Source organism: Fistularia commersonii, chromosome 34 (assembly GCF_037954325.1).
Source record: "Fistularia commersonii isolate RoL2024-O1a breed Wild chromosome 34, RoL_Fcom_v1.0, whole genome shotgun sequence".
Taxonomy (NCBI): Eukaryota; Metazoa; Chordata; class Actinopteri; order Syngnathiformes; family Fistulariidae; genus Fistularia; species Fistularia commersonii.
Window position 1 is genome coordinate 4666869 of NC_141317.1, and position 23132 is coordinate 4690000.

The window sequence follows — 23132 nt, forward strand, 5'->3', positions numbered from 1 at the left end:
AGATGACGGGTGCAAAATCCCGGCTGTCGTGTTTGGATTTGTGCAGGGGGCGAATGCAAAGGGGGCCGCAGCCTCTGTATTCTGATTTCACGGCGCGCGTTAAGTGTAATTTAATGAGGAGAAAAGCGGGAATAAGAGCGAGGAGGGTCGGTCCTTCTGATCCAGACTGTGTAGAGGGATGGAGGAGAGATGGAGGGATGAGGGGGGGGGTGCAGGAATGACCAGAATTCATAGAGGAAGGTGAAGACAGAGGGGAGAGAGGGAGGGAGCAGAGGTAGGGAGGCAGGCTGAGAAGAGGGGTGATGTCACCTCTAACGGGCAGCCAATGGGAGCGAGGGAGGGAGAGAGAGAGCGCGCAGCCAGAAGAGGGTGTGTTTTTCTATCATTGCAGCATCAGCAGAGAGGAGAGGTGCACAATCAATTTCGCAGAGAGGAGGAAGAAAAGGCGCAAGTAGATAAGAAAGAGAGAAGAGGGAAGGACACGAAGGATCGGAGGAGAGGAACATCTCCGCCAAGGTAAGGGGAACATTTTGTGACCAGACGTGACGGTTTGTCATGAAACGGACCCCGAGGAGAGAGGATGAGGATGGATGAGGACGGATCGGGCTGGAAGGTGAAGGTGGAACGCACCTTCGGCCGACGTTCCTCTCGCAGCCTCGGTGCGAGACGGCGTAGTTTGGTGCCGAACGCCGCAACAGATTTAGAGTTCGGAATGAACGATCCGGAGGAAACGATTGAAACCCCATCGGGTACGGTGATGAGTTAAAACCACGGAAGCGCAGTCATGCCAGCCAAATTAAATGAAATTATACAAAAATGTCAAAAGAGTGCTTTGTCTGCAGTGCTGTGGGCTGCGATTGATTCCATCCTGGTCCATCGCTCCATTTGCTTTAATTGTTTGTTTGTTTGTTTGTTTGTTTGTTTGTTTGAAAACTCAAGTATTACGGATAACCTGTTGGCGCACGCGACTTCAACACCGCTGATTTCTTGCGTTTTCTATTATTCGTTTACCGTCTAAAAAGCGAGGATATGACAGGACATGTCAGGTGAGATGCAGGGTCTCACCTGACACTAATGTTGATTTTCCTGTCTGAATTTTAACCGGACACGACGGAAACGACGCGGACCCTTTTTTTGTCCCCCTTTTTCCTCTCCGAACGGGCCTCGAAATGTGACGGCGGGTTCCAGTTTTGGAACAGCTGCAACCTGGAATTTCTTTTTCCACCTGAAAATAAAACACTGTTTATTTATTCAGATTTCCCGAGAAAACGGAGCGGCACTTTCAATACGTTGCATCACTATACGTTGAAACATCCCAAATTAAATGTAGCTATGCAAAGACATTGTGTTTGTCTTACCTGTCTGCCTGCCTTACCACTTCATTATAAATCTTAAATTTGACGCCTCCCTCCAGCGAATAGACGCACGTTAATCGAAGCCGCGACCGAAAGTCAGCGTTCTGAATTTCAGTGTTATGACGGATGAGGCTTAGAAGACGATCTCCCCGTCTGTCTCGCGCAGCTGCGGCGGCTCCGCTTCGCCACGGCGGCGACAGAACCGAGTAACCTTAACCTGCAGCTTGCCAAGGGGCGGGGGGGTGAAAAAGTGTGAGAGAGGTTAAGAAAGACTGGAAATGCACGAGGGTGGGAGAGCGTTAGAGGAGTGGATATGGAAAGAGATGTCAGGAGGGGAAGTAGAAAAATAAGGGTGGGGCCGCGCTGACAACAGGCTGGAGGTGTGCCCGTGGAAAGCAGGCAGTCACCTGGCTGTTTGCCATGCAGATGCCTGCTGTCGCCCTCTGTGGGCCGTCACACATCTGCTCCGCCGAACTGCAGGAAGCAGACATTGTTCCAACAGTTGTGTGTTAATGAGACGGAAAAGTAAAGACGCCGCTGCTGCTTAACCCCTGCATTTGCATGCATTTCCCTCACGCGGTGTTTACATATCAAACGCACACGTACGTAAATACGCGCACCTACGCGGGGGGGGTGCTGTCTTCGCCTCCCCGTCTCCGTAGCCCGCAGCAGGTCCCAGACGAACCCGGCGGAGGGACCGAAGGGGGAAGGCGGCGTGCCTGACAATGACTTGTTACCATTTGTACAACATACACGCACGTACTGCGCCGCACGCGTACACACAATAGCTCACGACACCGCTGCTGCAGAGGAGGGCGTGTTTAAGCGCGCGTGTGAAAACTCACAGAGGCCCGTTCCCGGTCGCATTATCATACCCTTCAATGCGGCGGGGTCGTCGTGGCGGCCTGATCTCTCGGCGCCGGCGGAACGGCGAGGGACGTGGTCAGAGTAGCCGACCAGACGCGGAGTGTGTGATTACCATGTGCTGGTTAGATTGCCACGTGGTGCAATCTCCCCACGGCGACCGCGGATTTTAATTGAGCTATTCCATCAAAAAGAGAGGAGAGAGACGACGGATCCGTGAGGGAAAGGCACGCTCGGACGGCGTTAGCCGCATAAGGGGAAGAAAAAAAAAAAAAAAGATGGAGGACGGCGATAAAGCCGGTGGACTTCGTTTTGAAAGACAAAGCAAAATGACGTCCTTTTATGCGCGCTCGCCGCTACAGGTGCCGGGGTTGAAGAGAGAGGGCGGGGGAGGTTACAGAGAGAGAGGACAAAAAAAAAAAAAGGAGGAAATCGTAAAATGAAAAAAGGGGATCGCGCGGATCTGTTATGTTCGTGTGATTACGGACAATTATCAGAACGGTTTTGGAATCGAGAGCGGCGAGATGTGTGTGTGCTCGGATACTGATGCTCCTCCTGAATTATTCAGGAAAAGGCTGGCACATTTCCAAATGCCTTAAGTCCTGCAGCGGATTGTGGAGCTTGTTTCGTGTAGGAGGAATGAAAATAGAAGCGTCTCGAGTGACCCGCCGGCCTTTTCGGCCCCCTCGGCCGCCCGTTACGGCCTCGGGACAACTTTGTCGAACATCCCGCCCTGTAAAAAAAAAAAAAAAAGAAGACGAAAAACCCAAGCATGGGTAGACGCGAGCACACAAACACTTGTGCTTCTGCAACCCGTAAACAAACAACTGCAGAGCTCCTGTTGCAGTGCACCAAATTAAAGATTCTCTAATGTTGCCTCCCTGGCCTGATTACTTAAGCGTCTGCCGCTGATCAAAGACCTTAACTGGCACTTTCTGGGGATTCAGCCATTAAAGCTGAGACAGGGGTAAAATAAGGGTTAAGAAAGAGAACTATCTCCCAGACTGAAGTGTCAATAATGACTGTTTCATCTCTGCTTTCCTTTTTATCCTTCTCGGAGGATTGCGCTTGTAAAGTTACGAACTGGCAAGCGCGGATTCAAAGGCTTCACGAGCGATTTCCCTCGAGTTGTCTCCCGACCACGAGCGCGTCTTTTTCGGCTTCCATGCCGCGCACGTCGCGCGCGCAACCGGCGTCGTACCTCCAGGATGCTGTCAGTCGCCTTCCCTCCCCAGCCGAAGCTCGGGGGCTGTTTGATTTAGGCTGCGCGTACGCGGGTTGGGGGTGGTGAGGTGGGAGATCTTGTAGACAGGCTGTCGGGGTTCGGCGCAGAATACATTGAGGTGATTTAGGGAGCGCGGGGTCAGATGGATTGACAGGCCGGCCGTGGGTAAATGATCATAAATCGACAAGATGGGAAGGTTGGCCTGGGGACGAGGGGAGGGAAATTCAAAGAGGTGAACTGAGGCTTGCAAGATGAGCCGCCCAAAAAAATAAGAAAAGGACTGAATTAATAGATGTCAGGGATAAAAAGCTGTTGTAGGAATGATTAAAAGGAACAGGACGGTCACGGCAATTTCTTATCTCATCCGAGTCATCGCCTGAGTCTTGTTCTTGGAAATCTGCCGCCCCTGGTTTCTGCCTCTTGTGTCGCTGTGCGATCGTCCGGTTTCACTTCTCGGTTCTCCTCGGACAAAGACGCCCCACGCGCGAGTCTTAATCAAAATAATGACCCGGGCTCCTCTTGGCTTTCCCTGCAAGAACCCCATCCAACGACGGCTCATAAATCCAACCCATTTGCACGATTGGACCTCCGATCGAGACCAGGGCACAAACAGCGATGTTATGTATGGAAATGAATTTAATTAGGAAGATTGAATTTCCTTAATACGGTTTTCGGAAGTGACGGTACGAGAGAGGAAAAGCTAGCGTTCCCTCGGGGAATTAATGCGATGTCTCGCCTGTGTCGGTCGAAATGACAAATCTGCAACCTCACGGTGGATATGACTGGAAAAACGAAGCGGGATATCAAGCGCTGTCAAAGCCGTGAGCGATTTGGATGTCAAAAGCGACGATTTATTTTAAACTCCCAAGATCCCAAAGGGTATAAAAGTTACGAAATAAGTAATTAAATAAATAAATAATGATAATATACAAAAGACATAACACGAAGCCAGGCTTCGAAAGTTCATGTCTGAATTTTAATTTTATCCTCAGTTTTTTTTTTTTTTCATCGCGTAGAAATATGCCTTTGTTTTAGTGACAACATTACATGTAGAATTCCCCTCGGCAACATTCCTTCTGGAGAACTTCGGCTTTGCGAAAGAGCCTCCATTGTCTATGTCAGTGACTATATTTAGAATAAATTGACCCTCTGTTCTCTTTCTCATCTGTATGTTTTTGTGAATCATGTTAATTGTCAGAGAGTCTTCTTTCAGTTGAGCGACCACTTCCCATACATGAATACCAACGTTGAAAGATCAAAGAATTGACCGCATTGCTTAGCAGCGTGCGATTATCTGATTATGTGCAACTTTTTTTTGTCACAAGTAGTAGCCACAAGTGGTTGTTGTTGTTATTGCTGTCGTAGTTTATTATAAATAGTATCATTATTGTTAAGCGTCAACTGAGCATCATGTCTTTGCACCCTGACATACTCTTTCACTTACTTTCTATTAATACTTTTCACACTGCTGTTAACTGTACCTGTACTGCCATGTTTTGCCGGACGAAATTGTTGTCTAAGTCTGAATCTGACTTGGAATCTAATTTCTACATCTACATCTATGTCTATATCCGAATCTGAGTCTAAATTTAAGTCTGATTCTAAATCTAAGTCCAAGTCCAAGTCTGAGTCTAAGAAATAGTCTAAGTCAATGTTTACGAGCAAGTCCGAGTCCGAGTCTAAATCCAAGTCTAAGTCTAAATCTATGTTTAAGTGCAAGTCTGAGTCTGAGTCTAAATCAAAGTCTAAGACTAAGTCTAAATCTAAATCCAAGTCTGAGACTATGTCTAGGCCCAAGTACAGTTAAGCCCAAGTCCGCATCCAAATCTAAGTCTAAGTCTAAATTTAAGTCTGAGACTATTTCTAAGTCTGAATCCAAGTCCGAGTCTAAATCTACAGGACTGTCAGAAAATAAGAATATTGTGATAAAGTTCTTTATCTTCTATAATGCAATTACAAAAACAAAAAAGTCATACATTCTGGATTCATTACAAATCAACTGAAATATTGTAAGCCTTTTATTATTTTGATATTGCTGATTATGGCTTACATCTTAAGAAAACTCAAAAATCCTATGTCAAAATATTAGAATATCATGAAAAAGTATTTTTTGTTTTTTTTAATTGCATTACAGAAGATAAAGAACTTTATCACAATATTCCAATTTTCTGAGACAGTCTTGTAAGTCTAAATCTGAGTCCAAGTCCAAATCTAAGTCTATGTCTAAATCTAAATCTGAGATGATGTCTCGGTCCTAGTGTAGTTAAGCCCAAGTTTGAGTCTAAATATAAATCTAAGTCTAAGTCTAAATCTATGTCTGAGACTATGTCTGAGTCTGAATCCAAGACCGAGTCTAAATCTAAGTCTAAATCTAAGTCTAAATCTGAGTCTAAGTCTAAGTCTCAGTCTACGTGTGAGCCCGAGTCCAACTCCAAGTCTAAATTTGAATCTAAGCGTAAGTTTAAATCCAAGTCTAATTCTGAGTCTGAGTTTAAGTGTAAATTAACCTTGTTGATGAGTATCCTGATGCAACTCTCGTCCCAAAAGTGAATTTGTATAATATGAAGAATTTGCCGAATGTCTTTTTTTTTTTCTTCAATAAAACACCCCCAGACACAGGACGAGCACAATATTTTGATATATCGCCGAGCTGTTTATTAAGGGGACACCACAGCCGAAGCTTACTAACTTATTGATTTGTTGCCGAGAGGCCGCCTGCATTTTTAATGGGACTAAGGGGAGGACGCATCTCACACTTAAGCTTCCCCGAGACTGTTGCTTCACATATCTTATTTGCTCATGATGTGCTTTTCCATTTCCCCTCCACAAAGGCTTTGCATCTCTCCTACGTGACCTTCATAGCTTTGCTTTTTCCACCCTTAGAGATTATATACGCTGTATTGTCGTGTTGGCAGGCGTGTAAGATGCAGGAGACGGACGGGTATTCGCACCGGCCGCGCTTTGAAATCTGACCGCTTCGTTCAATCCGAAGGCGCATCCATACGGAGCGTTTACATTCAGGAAGACTGATTCGATTTCACCTCAACGCGATCGACCGAAGCGTCACTGGAATTAGCCGTAACTCAAAAGACAGTAGGTCCCCAGGTGCTGAATGCATTTTGTTACAAATGTTCGTATTTGTCCGCTTTCGGTGTTTTGTTTGCGTTGCGACTGCAATTTCTAGCGGGGCCTTTTATCTGCTGTGTCAGCCATGATATATTAATTAGGGTTGGATTACACGGAGTGGGAGGCGATCAGGTTTTGAGTGGGTTGTAATCCCCATACACCGGCCTAATTTAATCTCACCTACTGTGCCATCCTATTACACACTGCACCCACCGCGTGCACGCGTGCACTGTCTGGAGGCGAGCGGAAGAGGGGCAGGCAAGGTTAAAGCAGGGTAATGTCAGACAAGAGCCACGGAGACAAAGGGGTTGGGCCGCAAGAAGCGGAAAACAGAGAAGGGGAATTGATGAAAGAGATTAAGGCGCAGAAGAAAGGAAATGTCAAGGAGAAAAGAAATGTCAGTGGAAGCGTTTGGGATTTAGACGCCGATCCTTTTTTTTCCCCCCAAAAGAAACACACTTGTTTGCTCGCTTCTTTTATTCTCAACAGCCAGTGTCCTATTTTACTATATATATGTGCTGATAGATGCACAGCGGGAGCGCAGCTTCTCCAGAAATGGTTTTGAGGAAAACCGGGAAACAACATTATCTTTAGGACACAGAAACTTCTTGTGTCCAGCAGTTAAAATAATGATAATAATCCAGATAAAGACAGAATATGTGGCACTGTATATACACTGCTCAAAAAAATAAAGGGAACACTTAAAAAACACATCCTAGATCTAAATGAATGAAATATTCTTATGAAATACTTTGCTCTTTACACAGTTGAATGTGCTGACAACAAAATCACACAAAAATGATCAATGGAAATCAATTGTATCAACCCATGGAGGTCTGGATTAGGAATCACACTCAAAATTAAAGTGTAAAAACAAACTCCAGGCTGATCCAACTTTGATGTAATGTCCTTAAAACAAGTCAAAATGAATCGGCGTTGGTTCCTGAGTGGACACTATGATTTCACAGAAGTGTGATTGACTTGGAGTTACATTGTGTTGTTCAAGTGTTCCCTTTATTTTTTTGAGCAGTATATTTTAGCATGGCAATAGAGGTGCTTGTGCCTCACGGCAAGAAGGTCCCTGGTTGCATTTCAATGGGGGGGTCTTTCTGTGTGGAGTCTCCTTTTTCACCCCGTGTCTGCGTTGGTTTCCTCCCGCAGTCCAAAAACATGCGTCAGCTTCAGCGGAATAACTAAACGGCCCCATCGAATGGGAGTGAATGGTTGAATGACGCCATACGTGGCCCTGTGATTGACACGTGAACCCCGACTGTTGTACAATGACAGCTGGGATGGACTCCAGCCCTCCCACGACCCTGACAGTATAAGCAGTATAGCTCATGAATGAATGAAGGAATCAAATACTATCTGAATGAATGCAATATTACCTGAGAATTTTCAAAATGATCAAAAATACAAATGATTCACAATTGATGATTGTTGCTATGCAATGTCTGGATGTCTGAAACTATACATTTTTATTTTTGAATATTTCTATATGTATAGAAATGCCACAGTATCACAGTTATTTACCGTTAATGAATGAATTCAGAATCAAAAACAGAAATATTTTACCAATCCTGGAGGAGATTGTGTGGTTCCAGATGCTCCATACTGACAGAAATAATAAAAAAAAAACAAAAAAAAAAAAAAAACAGAAAAAAAAACAAGATTCTACAATGTAAGTGGTATCAGGGTTTAAGATAAATAAGTTACAAGAGCAGATGATGAGATGACTATACTCAATACTAGTATTATCTTTACAGACATACATGACTGTATTTTGGTATTTTGTTTGGAGGAGAGGGGCCTGTCTGCTTTATTTCACTTTTCAGTGTTTTTAAAAATAGTCTGTTATCTTCATTTCTTGTCTCGCATTTTTTTTTAAACCTCTTTCACATCATTTTTCTACAATAGAAAAACGACAACGTTTCTTTACCTTCCCTTCGGTTGTTTGTCTGTCAAGGAAACTTTGCATTTTATTTTGGCTGCTTCGCCATTTATATCCGGCATCCACCTCCCGAATGAATCATGTCGAGAAGCTCTTCAACACAAACCCGAGATGGAGGCTTTCGGCGAGCCGAAACCGCTGGCTCTCGCTGGCCTCTTTCCAAAGCAAACTTTGAGAATTTAAATGAACGAACTGATCACTGGTAATTAGGTGTCCTGCTATTTTTGAGCCTCGCTCAGGACCCCAAGAAAGAAATAATGAGAGTCTATATTTAGTTTTAAAAACTGCCTGTTTACATCAGCCGCCATTTCTTCCCACACGGAGTGAAGAATTTAAAGTTTCCAAAGTCGGAACTCACCCTTTCGTCTGGGGATTTTTTTTTTTTTTTTTGTAAATCATTTGATCCCCGTCGGAGAGAGAGGCGCCTGATGTAGCAGGAAGCGATGGGGAGACGGCGGGTCGGGCGGGCGGGCGGGCGGGAGGGGTGGGGTCTCTTGTTAATATGACGAAAGATAGAAGGTACGATCCCCCAAGAGAGGATCAACAAGAGAGGAAAAAAATAGATTTATTCAGGGGTGCAGATGTCACACTCTGGGAAGCAGGGGGAGATGAAGAGAGCCAAGACAAAGGGCTGGAAAAAAAAAGGGGGGGGTTGAAGAGACAAGGTAGAGACACCAGGCGAAAGGTCCTGGATATTGTTACCGAGCTTAACAAGGTAATTAAATACAGAAGAAAAGACCTTCTCCTCCGGGCCCGTCACGGATGAGCGGGGTGTGGCAAGAGGAGAAACTGTTTATTTTTTCACCGACCTTTACATTGTGTCCACCGCGGTCCGGCAGTGCGATCTAGTGCGGGTTAAGAGGAGGGAACAATGCGAAAAAGACGGAGAAAGAATGAGAGAGAGGGAGAGGGAGAAAGGATTCCTGAGAGACGGGAGGTGAAGGACACCCATCCCATGGCTAATAAAATGTGTGTGTGACCAGAAACAGATGCATCAGTGCCAAGCTGACACATAAATTTCATTCGGCAGTCACACACAGCTTACCTTCCTGCAGGATGTGTATAGGGTGACTTCTTGACATTAAATTTAAGACCGTTCCATATTAACGGATTACGCGACCTCGTCTCCACCGGCGGATGACTTCATTGTCTCCCGGCGATATAAATCCCCATCTTTTTGCACCCGAGTGCATCCTCTGACCCTCCGCCTCTCACTCAACCCAGACAGGGTCTGTTTTATTTATGACGGTGTAGTCGACGCTGTTACAACCGGTCTACGGTTGCGAAGGGGACCGACGTCCAACGGTAAATGCTTGTGACAGGTCTGTTACTAAGGCTCCGCGGCCGTCACGCGCACCACTTTCTGAATTTTTAGGCCCTCAAACATGCCCCCTGGGCTTATGTCCTACCTCGAGAGTCAGAAGCTGTTTTGTATCCGTGAAGGTTACCAGTCACCCGGGTCAACCGTCGTCAAATCTTGTCTTTTGCAACTGGACCTGGTTTGTTGTTTTGAAGATGTTTCACCTCTGATTGGAGAGGCTGTTTCAGTTCCAACACATCACGGGGAGTTTCTGGTGTACGGTGTCGGATGTTGAGGGGGTTCGTCATGTTCACGAGTGAGTTGTTGTGCGACAACTTGGTTGTAAGGGGGTGTTGAGTCATTGTGTGCTGTTTTGTGAACAAATGTACCAATCCCAGGGGCTAATCTGAGCTGGAATCTGAAAATCCAGAGTGTCTTAGGACGGAACTTAGCAAGGCGTGTACGTTGATGAAAGGGTTGTGTCCAGGAAGCTTCTCCGATGAGAGGTGAAATGTCCTCAGGAGTGAAAGGAAGCGAGCTGACACAGCGAGATTTGACAACCGAGCTGGTTCGTAGCTTCAATTTAGATAAACAGGAAGTCGCGTGGAGGTGAGATCCTGTCATGCTAACGCTTTATTTAGGAATTTGTGAATATACGGGAGCCGGTATCGTCTGCAGGCTTATAAGCCATCCTGGGTTAACATTGATTCAGACACTGAGCAGGTTGGACTTTGTCTCTTCATCGATCGGTTTGTCAAAACCTAATTTTTCGGTCGTGCGAAGCCAGAATGAGTTAGCAAGTTAGCTGGCTGGCAAATGTTTCTGTCTTGTGTTTAAACAAAGGTGAAAGAAAGTTCAAGTTTATTTGAATATGACCAGGACGGAAGGATTTACCATGAATAGCGGGATCAAAATGGCTAACCCATGTATGCTCACCCAGCGGACGAATGCAGGATTTGCAGCCGAGGCGTAACCAAACATTTATGCCAATCTGATAAATATTTACATGCCTGTAACTACATCCTGAATGGTTACGTGTAAGACTTGCAGTTGCAAAGACTTAACAGATAAGATTTATTTTGTATGAAGATCCGTGCGGCCGGTGGCGGTGCAGCGGCCGTGGATCGGGCTTAGATTCCGGTGCATTAACTCTGCATCCTCTGAAGTCAGAAAAGTGCACTTCCAAGTCTCGAGCGTTAAAGTGTTAAGTGGAACCGACCCCTCGAGTCAGAATTTGGACTCAGCGAGTGAGAGAAATCTCGGCAACTTTTGCCTCTCAGTCCGTGAAGGCTGCTCTCAAAAAAAAAAAAAAAAAAAAAATTGAAAAAGGTAAAAGCTGCAGTAAATACTATTTTCTAGCACTTATACATGATGTATGTCTTACTATATCAGTTGACCCCATAATACTCCTGTTGTTGCCTTTCAAAGTGTTGCTATGGCTTTTCTATAAGTGAAATACTATGGAAGGTTTTATTATCAACTGCTGTTGCCAGTGATTATTAAAAAGGCTATTGCCTTTTTCTTCCTTGACTTTTATAAATGGAATAACACAACTCTGGAGAAGAGTCGTTCCCATCGCCGTCATACGAAAACACAGTATCCTAACAGCACACCAGGTGGGACCCCCGATATCGCCCAAAAACGGTATCTTTGATAAAATCCACGTCTCCATGATCTTCGTAATGTAGAAAACTTCTTTCATGAAAGAAACCAAATCCAGACCCATTCATGTGTACCTGTGATACTATGAGTGTATCCTCCATTGTGTTGTATGTATGGCAGCTTAATCTAATATTGTAATAGAGCCAGGATATTCTGCAGTTAGACCTCTGTGTGTGTGTGTGTGTGTGTGTGTCTGTCTGTCTGTGCGGATATGGACTGCCAGACCTTGTTGGCCTAAGTAGATATGAAAAGCTGCCCAACTGGTTTCCAGCCTGAGGGAAAGGTCGATATGTCTTCCCTCACATCCTTCTGGCCTTTGAGCTTTTTTTTTCTGACCCCTCACTCTGACTAGTACCGTGTCATCTCTAATAACTAAAACAAAAATACAAAAAAGGGAGATAAAAGATATAAGAGGAGGAGAACGGGGAGGAAAGTAACTGCTGGAAGTCTTCTTCTGCAGAATCTTCGTCACGTTATATGAGGGACAGACACGCACACCGAGTTCTGCGTCAACTTCTGCTGTCCGATTGGGTAAAAATCATAGAAATACAGAACCAAGTTTCCCTTCTGGTAACATTTCAACACAAGAAGCCATCATCCGGCATGTGAGCCACAAACATACGTGATAAATGTTTTTTGCATTATTTTGCTGAAAATTATAACAGATATCAGATATATTCGACCAGATATCGCATCAGATCGATATTTTTTTTTTGCTAATTTGTCAGTACAGTTGGACGAGTAACTGCAAAATCATAAAAATACTCCTCACAAGATCCGCTGAAATGAACCATAATTTTGTATCAAAATATTATTATCATTATTAATATCTTGATATATTTCACGGATAGATTATTGATGTGTTTCTTAGTTATTTATATGCATTTAGATTATTTATAGATTAAATTACTCATCTATCGAATTTATCTGTGCTTCTAAATATATGAACAAACTAACAAACTTACCTCATGAATAATGAAACTAACTTAACAATTTAGTGTATCAACTGCGATTTTCAATTAAAACCTGTACTATTTGACACTGTGGCGTGCGGAGGGGAAAAAAGTCATTGAAAAACACCAATATATATACTGTTCTTTTTGTTTTAAAAACCTGACTGTTTGTGTGTGTGTGTTCGTTTTGTTATCTGACTGCAGTACATTTCCTTTTTTCTGGTTAATTTATGGTTAAATACACAGAAAACAAAGTGATAAACTGTAAAAAAAAAAAACGAAAAAAATACATTCAACTGGAACACAATCTGTACGCAGGTGTGGCGTTTTTAATTATATTGTTCTCTACTGCAAAGTGTCCTTGAGTTTTCAGAAGAGCGCTTACAAACAAAATGCATTATTATTATTATTATAATTAAGAGATTTGGCTATGGCAGCCTACATTTATTCATTAGTTATACTGCTTATCCTACCGTCAGCATCGCAGGGATGTTGGAGCCTACGTCATCACAGGAAGCATCCTCATTAAAACACTCACAAAACCTCTTATTTATTAGTTACTATTCTGGAATCACAGAAAAAAATCGCTGTTCCATAATTAGAAGGGAAAGCAACACACTGCAAAACAATACCAGCAGAGAATAGATGAAACAGCATCCTTGTTTTTCTTTTTTTTTTTTTGCTTATTCACTGTGTCTGCTTTCTGTGTGTGATAATACAAAGCCAGATATACTTGTCATTTCCCTCCCTTTTGAGATCACACATGCACACGCGTGCACACACACACACACACACACGCACACGCACAAGCTCGGTGACGGCAACCTAGCCGCGACGGAACAGGTTCCCTGTTTCCCCTCTTTCATATTGGGCTTCGGTGAAAATTGCGGTGTGTTCTGGAAAATGTCACGTCCTTGATCTCTTTTTCGCGACTACACGGCGGAGCGCGGCGGGGCCGGAGCTGTGCCGAGACACAGACGGGGGGGCGCGTTGGGACGGGAAGGGGATTTACGGGGAAGGGGTCCGCGGAGGAGAGACGGGGCTGCGGTCCTCAGATAAGACGGCAGCCTTTGATGGAGCTCCGGCCCCCTGTTGGACGGCACCGACCGGCGCGGCTTCCCGAAAGATCTCAGCTGCAGACTCGATTGGTAATGATTGGATTTGGTTACAGAGCAGAAACGCTTTCCCGATAATAACGATAACAGATGCGATGGGAGTCGGTCGGCCACTTAGGGGCCGGGGGATCTCAGCCACGGTTAGCGGCTTCCCAGCGCTCCCAGTCTGCTTAACACAGACTTGATGAACACTGAACGGAGGTTGATAGAAGGCTACCTCTAATTGCATTGTCTTTGATTGAAACCGGGCCGTTGTAATGAAGATGTAGCATCTAGACAGCTGGAGAACCGAGGCCCAGATGCTTCCGTGTGGAGGGAGACGGCGAGGGAGCGGAGACGAGTAGAATTACGGGAGGGGACGGGACGGGGTTTCGCGCCGATTTTTAAGCGCCTGGAGAAAAGACGGTCGGCGGGGTCGGACGGAACGGAGAAGAAATGTCAAAGAGCGAGAGGAGCGCAAATAAAAGATAAACCTTCAGCGATGATGGCCACCAGGCGGGAGAGAAGTCTTTCAAGAATGGGTTGCGTGTAGACAGAACCGGAGGAAGTAAAGATGGGGAGAGATGGAGACGCCAGAGACATGAGATGAAGGTGGAAAGTATAAAGTCAAGATAGATGACAGTGCAGGGGGGGTGTATGTAAGCTGGGTGTATGTGTGTGTGTGTGGGTGTGTGTGTGAGAGAGAGATGGGGGATGGGTTTGGGATGAACATGTGGGAGGGGGAGGGGAGGGAAATATTTGCTGTGAGCTGCTGAGCTAGAGTCAGGAGGTTGTCATGGTGATAGCAGGGTGAGGAAAGGGAAGGGAAGCAGGGGCATTGACACCTAGCTATAGACATGGCACGCACCCGCACACACACACACACACACACATTCATACAGCTATCTTTGTGAGGCAGATGCATTGACATAAAGAAGTCCCAAACCCCCCATCGTCACCATCTCACACACAAAATCTTATCCAAGCGCACCCCGCCCGCTTAAAGGAACCTGTGCACAGGTCTCGCCACACACACACACACACACACACACACACACACACGCACACACACAAAATCTGCCGTTGCTATAACTCAGATCAGTCAATTTGAATGGCAGGCAAATCCCCTTCAACTGACCTGCCTTGCTAATTAATTACCTGAAACGGCCATCGGTGTGTGGAAGTAAAACACGTTTCCCCCAGACTCCGGTCCTAAAACTGCCGTTGCCGACGTAACGGTGAAACTTACCTGTTTAGAAGGGCAAGACCCAACCTTGCATAAACAATAATAATTAGCTGGATGAATAGTGTTAATATGAGATGTGAGATTGCGTTGGTGACTTTGATGCAAAGGCGGAAAGAGCGGCGGCGTAAATACGATGAACCCATGTTGTGGCGTTGATGGAGTCATCACTTTATCTGCATCACTATAACGGACAAATTGATCGGCCTGATTGACAATCAGCTGATGGAAAGCTGCGTTCCACGCTGTGGACGAGTTCTTACGCGTTTCACACTCACTCTGCGATACATTCTTCTCCTCGAGGACAACGGGATGATGAAAAAAAAAGCAAAAATCATCAATCAGAATATTAAAAAAAAGAAAAAAGAAACCATTTCCATGAAGGGCTAAATGAAAATCAATACAATCGTTTTTCTGGAGTACATTTTTTTTCTCAAATGTCATCCTGGGAATAGGAGTTGCGGTAAAATGAGATACTTACCGTCTCAATTCTTGTGATCTGCGAGAGACCACATCTATTTGTGTTTTCTTATGTTTAATTATTTTTAATTCTGTTGTTTACTTGCTACACGAATCCTCACACACACACACACACACACCAACACTCTCTGCTGTGCTATTTGTTCGTTATCGAGGGGTTTTCGACATCCGTGTAGTTCATCAGACGAGGTCCACTTCAAATGAAGCGCTGAATTCGCAGTTTGTGAAAAAAGTTAATGGATCAGAGGAGACGTTCTGGCGGAGCAGCTCATTTCCAAGATGCAAATCTCGAGGCCCCGCGAGACGCTTTTGAAAAACATGTCTCCCCCTTCCAGTCATCAGATGACTTCATACTGGATTTTTGTTTGTGCCGTTTCAAGAGATGTTTTTCATTTTTCATTCCTGATATATTCGCCGTTCCTCACAATTTTTGGACCGTTTACCGGGAATGTTCGCAATCTTACCGGGACTCCCTCGGAAAAAGCCATCTGGACTTCTGCTGTAGTTATTCTGTTGCGGCTTCCTCATGCAAATGTTTTGGCAAAGTGCTAAATGTGACCTTGCCCTGCCGGCAGCTCATTTCCCTGAAGTGGTGGAAAAGACAGGATTACATCCGATTTAAAGAGACCTTGACAAATTGTTTCACTCATTGTCTCTCTTAGTCGTAAGTGCTCTGCGTGGCGGCGGGGGGGAGGGACTCCGACGGCGTCATTTTTTTGAAAACAAAAAGAAAAGCGCCAGATTTCAGATTTGAGATATTTCCTTGTCGGCACCCCCGACGGTCTCCTACCTGTTGTGACAACGCTTGTAGGTCACATATACACACTCCGCCCCCTCTTGTCGATCTGTGGCGTGCCATTTCTCCCCGCGGAGGTGGCCCGCTGTCCTCGCGTGTCACACGAGCCGCCGGCAGCTGCGTCCTCCAGCCCTGGACGGACCACTTATCACTTGGCTCAAGGGACCGGTCGCCGATTCTCTTCTCCTGTCTGCTGAAAGGCCGAGCGCGCAAACCCCCTCCTCCCCCTCTCGGACACGACTACCTTCCACCTGCTAACTTGATGCATTGATCCCTCACCCCCATCACGGGCGTCGTCTTTGAACACTTTGCACTATAATAATGCTTCGCTGACCTGAATATCAATGCGCGCCGTGCAGGAAATCAATGAAGTCATGCAAATGCGCAGGTCCACGTTTGCACCCCCTAAGAAGATAAAGATATTCAGGCGTCCGCCTCGGTAGTTGATTTCCCCGTGGTGCTGTTAGACGCTGTTTGTGCTGCTTTTGTCATCTACAGCAAATGTTGCTACGCTGATATTTTCGCTCAGCCTCCATTTTGATCCGGGATCAGGTGGTATTAGACACTCGGAAGATGTCTTGTTTACTCGTCGCATTCCGACACGTGAACTAAACGGGGTTCACCGATTGTTCGTCGCTCCCGCCTCCCGAAACAGCTTTTTGTCATAAAGATGGCGGGAAAAAAAGAACACGCCCGCGAAGGTCGATATGTATGTCAAACAAGGAAGAAGACGAGTTGGGGCGGTCGCTCCGGGGGAACAGGAGAGAAGCGGGATGGCTGGCTGCGTCAGATAAAAAGAGAGAGAAAGCGGAGACAGTGGGTGCAGATATGAGGCGGATGAGGAAATGGGCAGGGGAACGAGTGAAGGTCACTCTTAATGGTTCTTCTACGAAATTTCATAATGTCCCGATTGCGCCTCTTTACTCAATCGGCTATCATTAACTATTTAACTTTAGACCGGGTCCATAAGCTCTCTGCGCTCTCCGCCGCACGATTTCGAGGATGCACAAAGCTGGTGCGGCGTACACGGCCGTGTTTCTGTCCGCCCTTGTTTTATATCTCGTGCATGACACCGTGGTTGTGTTGTAATTAGCGCCCTTTGTGCTGCAGGCGCAGGAAATCAGCGCCGCCGCCGCCGCCGCCGCCGCTGCCAATGAGGCAAATCACGCCGTCAGGGGAGAGCCTGGCAATGCACGGGCACATTAGGCTCGTGCACATCCAAAGGGTTGGACTGCATACACACGTTGGCTTATGGCCCGGAAATATATCAGTAAATAACAGTGAGACGGTCATTTAAACAAAAATATTCTCAAAAATGTGATTCATAATCACAATTATGTACATCCAAGCATTGTTTCGCAACAATCCTGGTGTTTCATTTCTATTTCTGACAATGACATTCATTCATTCATTCATTCATTCATTCATTCATTCATTCATTCATTCATTCATTCATTCTGTCCCAGCTGGCATTGGGCAAGTTCACTCGCTGATACAACAATTAAGTCACAGAGACACAACTATTCATTCTATCATTCACACAACATTTCGAGGCATAGAAACATCAAGTCTCTCATTCACATGTGATATTGAGACATGCAACCAGACATAAACTGACATACCAAATTTTTGCTAGTCAAAGTTAAATTAAATTGTTTATTATCGGCTAAATGTGCCTGGATATTGACAGGAAATTAATAGGTGCAAAAAAGCTATGATAAAAATGGAAGGGAATATTGGACATACGAGACACAAAGCCTTTGAAAATGTTTCTTTCGAACCGAAGATTATGTTTCTAAGAGATTGCATCGCTGATTTATCTTATTTTAATATGCATGCAACCTATTATTATTCGTTAAGTGAGTGAATATTGTGTTTTCCATTTTTTTGAAATCACCCCACCGTTCATACTGTACCCACTATCTTCCTTATTCTTAATACAAAATGTCATAATTTATTTTCTCGCCCATGTCTGTATTAATTTACCCGGGGCTGGGATGAAACGGAAGGTGGAAACTCTGACCTGAAAAATCCCTTATCTTTCTGAAACAAGTGTTTCCAAACATTTCACACACAAAACCTGACATTTATTCATTTGCGCTCTTTTTTTTTTTCTCCTCCATTCAATAATTAATTTTATATACCATATAAACACATTTATACTCATTTACCTCGGACCGGCTGACTGACAGCCGAGTCATAACTAAATTAGCTTATCGGCCGCGGGCTTAAGTGAACAGCAGCTAACGTGAAAAGCAGAGAAGCTCGGAGGCAGCGCTCCGTCTGCAAGACTGGCTCCATTAACTGATAAGAGAGATTAGCTGACCTGCTGACACACAGGCTGATCTTGACTGATACAAAACAGCAGTGGCCACACACACACACACACACACACACACACACACACGGAACACAATACCCTATTACATAAGGGTGACACCCCTGGTTTTGATCGTTAAAGAGCTTTTACTGGTCACCGATGCCGTCGCTAGATACGTCTCTTTGCATGTTTGTCCCTCCCGGATCTCTTGTAAAAACCCGCTCCTTCTTTTTTTTTTTTTTTTATCTCCATTTCAACCCGCCCGTTCTCCGTCGTTTGAAACTTTCCTCCGCTTTCCCACCACCTGCGGACTTTTCCCGCCACCTCTCAGCCCGTCTCCCTCCGCTGTTGACCTTCTTTTCCGGTTGTTGTTTTTCACATCCTTCTATCCACCTCTGCTGTCTCCAGCCCTCACGGATGTCTTAATGAGTCCACTCATTCCTCTTTGAATTATTCACCTCTTCTTTCATACCGCCATTCCCATTGTGTCTCAAAAATATCAATAAATAAATTAGATGGCGGTAGTTCTTTTTGTTGTCTTATCTATGGGAGATATAACGGCATTTGTTATTCAATGCATAAGGGAAAGCCAGAACAGACCGCCGGAAAGAACTTGCGTGAATATATTTATTTCTTAATCCTCAGTTAGATCAGTCCAGAAATAATGTCACGTCATGAATTTTTCAGCAACTCCAATGCTTTCCGCCAAGTCTTCGCGTCTCTTCACATCGTGTTCGTATATATACATATAGACGTCCTTGCACGTGAACGAGTGTGAATGCGAGCTTTAAGGGACGGGTTGCCGGTCCGAGGAAACACATGATTGAAAGCAAGTATGTGTGGACGCATATATAAGCGATTCTGCGAAACCTGTTTGTGCCCATGGGTGTGAATAACTGATTTTTTGTATGTACGTGGGGGGGGGGGGGATGTAGTTACGGAGATTGTGTCGTCATGGAAACCAGGATGGAGTGAGAGTAAGAGGTTGGCCTGCTCTCTCTTCAACCTTCATTCTCTTCAGCTTTGTGTCAATCCAATATTAACCCTTGACCTTTGACATGGTGCCGGGGGGCGGAGAGGGCGCGGGGGGGGTCGCCGGCGGGCGCCGGGGGATCCGAAATTCTTGCACCGCGTTTGACACCGGTGGAAGAGCGTCTGACTGTTCAGCTTATCCTAATATCGGTATCGATAAATGTGCCGTGTGCATATGCTGATTCCAGATCGGCCGAGACGCCGCCTCTTCCTTCCTATTGGGAATTTCCATTTGTCCGTTTTGATAATGGATCTTGAAACAAGTTTCCCAAGGCCCTAATGGAGATATCGGCTTCCCGGCGCGCTGCCGAGTTGGTTATCCGTCTAAGTGGCAAATATCGAATAATCGCGTTACCTTTTGAGTGGTGCTGCGGCAGTTTATTAAATTGATGGAGAGAAAATGCAGTGGGACGAGATGGAGACCAGAGAAGCAGGGCAATGAAATATATTGTAAACAGTGATGGGGGGGTGGAGGAAAGCTTTTAGTGTCGGCTACCGAGGGGGCTGAGAGAATGGAAGGATGATCGGAGAATGGGGGCCCGAGTCTTTTGTACAGCTCTCAGTAAAGGGGTCCTCTGTGGAAACCCAAAAAAAAAACCAAACCTAAGAAGCGCTAGATTCATCGCGGAAAAGCGCCGAAAAGGTTTTGTAGAGCCGGACCGACGCAGGCGGTCAGCGTTACTCCCCTTGTTTTATAGCGTCTTTCCGGCATGGCGACAAAGTGGGTCTGAGACTTGTCTCACTGCAACAGGCTCATACATTAAGAATGATCCTGCCAGGGAGAGGAAGCGGGAGGCAGACTCAGACAGACACACCAAAGAAAGCAGGTATGGATGGACGGCGTCGGGCCGGGACCAGACCCAAATATATGGTGAGGGGAGCGGATGAATTATGAATTTAGGTGAATTTAGGGCAAATCGTGCCGACAGGATGGGGATTTCAATGAATAATTCACTCTGTAGGGGGCCTGATCATCAACCCCCCACCAGCTCTCCCGCAGGAGCCCTCACTCCACACTCTTACTACCCGAGGACCCCCCCCAATAATATCTTTTAATGACCACCTCTGCCAGTCCATTTGCTTTAGTGAGTGCTCTCTTTTGTTTATGTCTAAATCACGCCATCTCTCTGTCTCCGTCCATTGAGCCCGATGCATCCCTGATAGACGGGGTGCTGGAGGCGCAAAGGGAGGTGCATGTATTCATTTATTTTTCACCCCCCACCTACTCTTTTGTCCCAAATCCCCCCCCCCCCAAGCCCTGAACACACGTCTTCGCAGCTGGAGGTGGTTAATATTTTAAAGCGAGGCATGACAGGACACGAGACCTGCACACATGTTTGAACACACGCGCTCGGGTAGAGCTGCGCGTCTGATCAAAGAACGCCGGAGACCTCGGAGTTGATATTTGTTTGACTCGGCGTCGACGGAGAGCAAACGGGACGGCTCTCGTCATCGTGAGGAACGCGAAGCAAAACTCCGAAAAACCCTCTCAAGTGTACGCGGGGCTTGATGGAGAACGGGAAAATATGCGAATCCGCTGGCGTGCTTTCCCCCTCACTTTGAAGATAAGACAGCGTATTTATCTTAAAACTCTTCGGCAACGCCCGTAATGTCTACTTATTAATGATTACTACATTTTAGGTTGCAATTTTCTATTTCATGGACAACTCGGGAGAGCACACCACAGTTTGAACCCCCCACTAATTACAGCAATGCTAACAGCACAATACAAAAAGCCTGGTCGATTTGAATTTTTGTAAGCAAAACGCCCCAAACCGAGGAATTCATGAATAATTGAATACGTTGCAAAAGCGACGAGGTTGATTTGAGATGTCTGGCGCGCAGGCTATTCCAGGCTAATTTTCTGCAGTCTGGCTTCCCTGTAGGCGGGAGGGAGAAAAAAAAAAAAAAGGGAATCAACCACACCCTCAAATCTCACCACGCCGCCGCGCTCTCTCTGTGACCGAGTGACGCTTAATGGGCCGTGTTGACATGCTAGCGGCGATTATAGTTTTTAAAAAGCACTCAGAAACATGTGACGGGTCATACCCGGCCCCATCCCGGGCCCGACCTTTGACCCCGTCCAGTGAAGCAGGTAACAGGACAGGGATTGGATCGGCGGCAGCTGCACAGCGAACGCCGCGGCTTGGACGTCAGGTGTCTTTCACCCCCTGGGATTACAGAGCGGCCGGGCGGCCCCCATGCTGTGTGTGCGATATGAGTCACACACACACACACACATGCACACACAGACTCCATCTTTCTTCCTCACCTCACTCATTATAGTGTTCCCCTTTACTGCCTCTATGCAACATGAACAGAATATGTTTCTGACAAAGTCCATCTCCTGACAGGAGCCCAGCGGACCGCGCCGTCTAATCTGTCTGATCTCCCTCTTCAGACCACTCGAGCCGCGGCTCTGTCTGTCTGTCTGTCTGTCGAAACGTCACAACCCTCCTTTATGTGTGTGTGTGTGTGTGTGTTTATGCGCATGCATCCCAATCTCTTCCAAGTCCCTCTGTGAATTGTGATTGGCGGCACGGCATGCTACGGCACGTCGCATCATTAACGCCCGATTTCCACGGCTCTCCCGGCTAATCCTTGCAGAGAGCGCTGTTTGCAAAGAGCCCGGGTTAGATCCCATTAACGCCCGTCCCGACAAGGGGTTTTCTTCTGTCGCCCGCTCCCGATAGCGCTTATTCGAGACCGAGTCACCGTCGGCTCTGCGTCTCCAGAGGGCGGCGTCCGAAGCGATCCGACAACAAGAGAGAGAGCATATGATCACACACGCTGATAGGGAGCGCATCAACATGTGTGTGAGTGGATGGAGGGGATTAGTGTCACAGCTGTCGCCCTTCGTCACCTGCCTCCCTTCCTCTCACATGTTTCCACACCTCTTCTCCCCGCGCTCATCTCCTCCGGCCTGCCTCTCCGCTATCTCACCTCCAAATATCCCTTTTATTTTCCACTCTTGTGCATCTTTTTTTAAATCTCCTTGAACAATCCGCCCTCCTCTGCCCTCCATCTTGTCCTTGTTACGCGCTCTTTGCCGCCGCTTCTTCTCAAAAGGTGAGCCAAACTGTCACGGCTCATTTGATCCAAAAGCTGTTTGTTTTAACTACATCAATAGCTTAGATTATTTTTTTCTCCTTTGTCTTCCCTCGCCATCTAATTCGGCTTCGCTGACGGAGATAAATCGCATACTCCTGCTCGTGTTTCTCAGATATCATTAAATAAGTTCTCCGTTTAGCAAAACATCCATATGAATCAGATGAAATTATCCGCGGGATGAATCTAAACGACCTTTCTCTCCATCCCGTTTCCTCTCCCGGCTGACCTCCATGCACTTTCAAGGTCGCCCATCGTTCCTGGGCGGCGCTGCCGACAAGCAGCAGGCGGAGCCAAACCCTCTTCCGGCCTGGCCGCTGTCGACACGGGGATACGAGAACGACGTGATCTCTTTATTACCGCAGCTTTCTTTTGTCTTTCGCGCACACGTCTTAATCACAGCGCGCTTTCACAGCTCTTTGTGTGTGATATCGACTTGTGTAAACAAGCAGCGGGCAGCGTTGCGTGGTGCCGCGGGGGGGGGAAGGCAACCTGCGCGTTGTCGCGTGGGCCCGATCCAAGAGTGCAGATGGAGAAGGATGGACACCTTGCAGGGGCGGCCGGCCGGCCCCGCTTGCAGAGACCGCATCTTTATTACGCGCTTATCCCGGCAACAAATAGCG

The 23132-nt window shown here is 46.2% G+C and overlaps 1 protein-coding gene across 2 annotated transcripts in view; it reads left to right on the top strand.

Moving 5' to 3' along the window:
* The first annotated feature begins 368 nt into the window (after positions 1-368).
* l1cama (L1 cell adhesion molecule, paralog a) overlaps positions 369-23132 on the top strand; it is a 45886-nt gene continuing 23122 nt past the window's right edge. For both annotated transcript variants that reach the window (XM_086141984.1, XM_086141985.1), the window contains exon 1: positions 369-516. The gene's annotated coding sequence lies outside the window, so the exon portion shown is untranslated. The remainder of the gene's footprint in view (positions 517-23132) is intronic.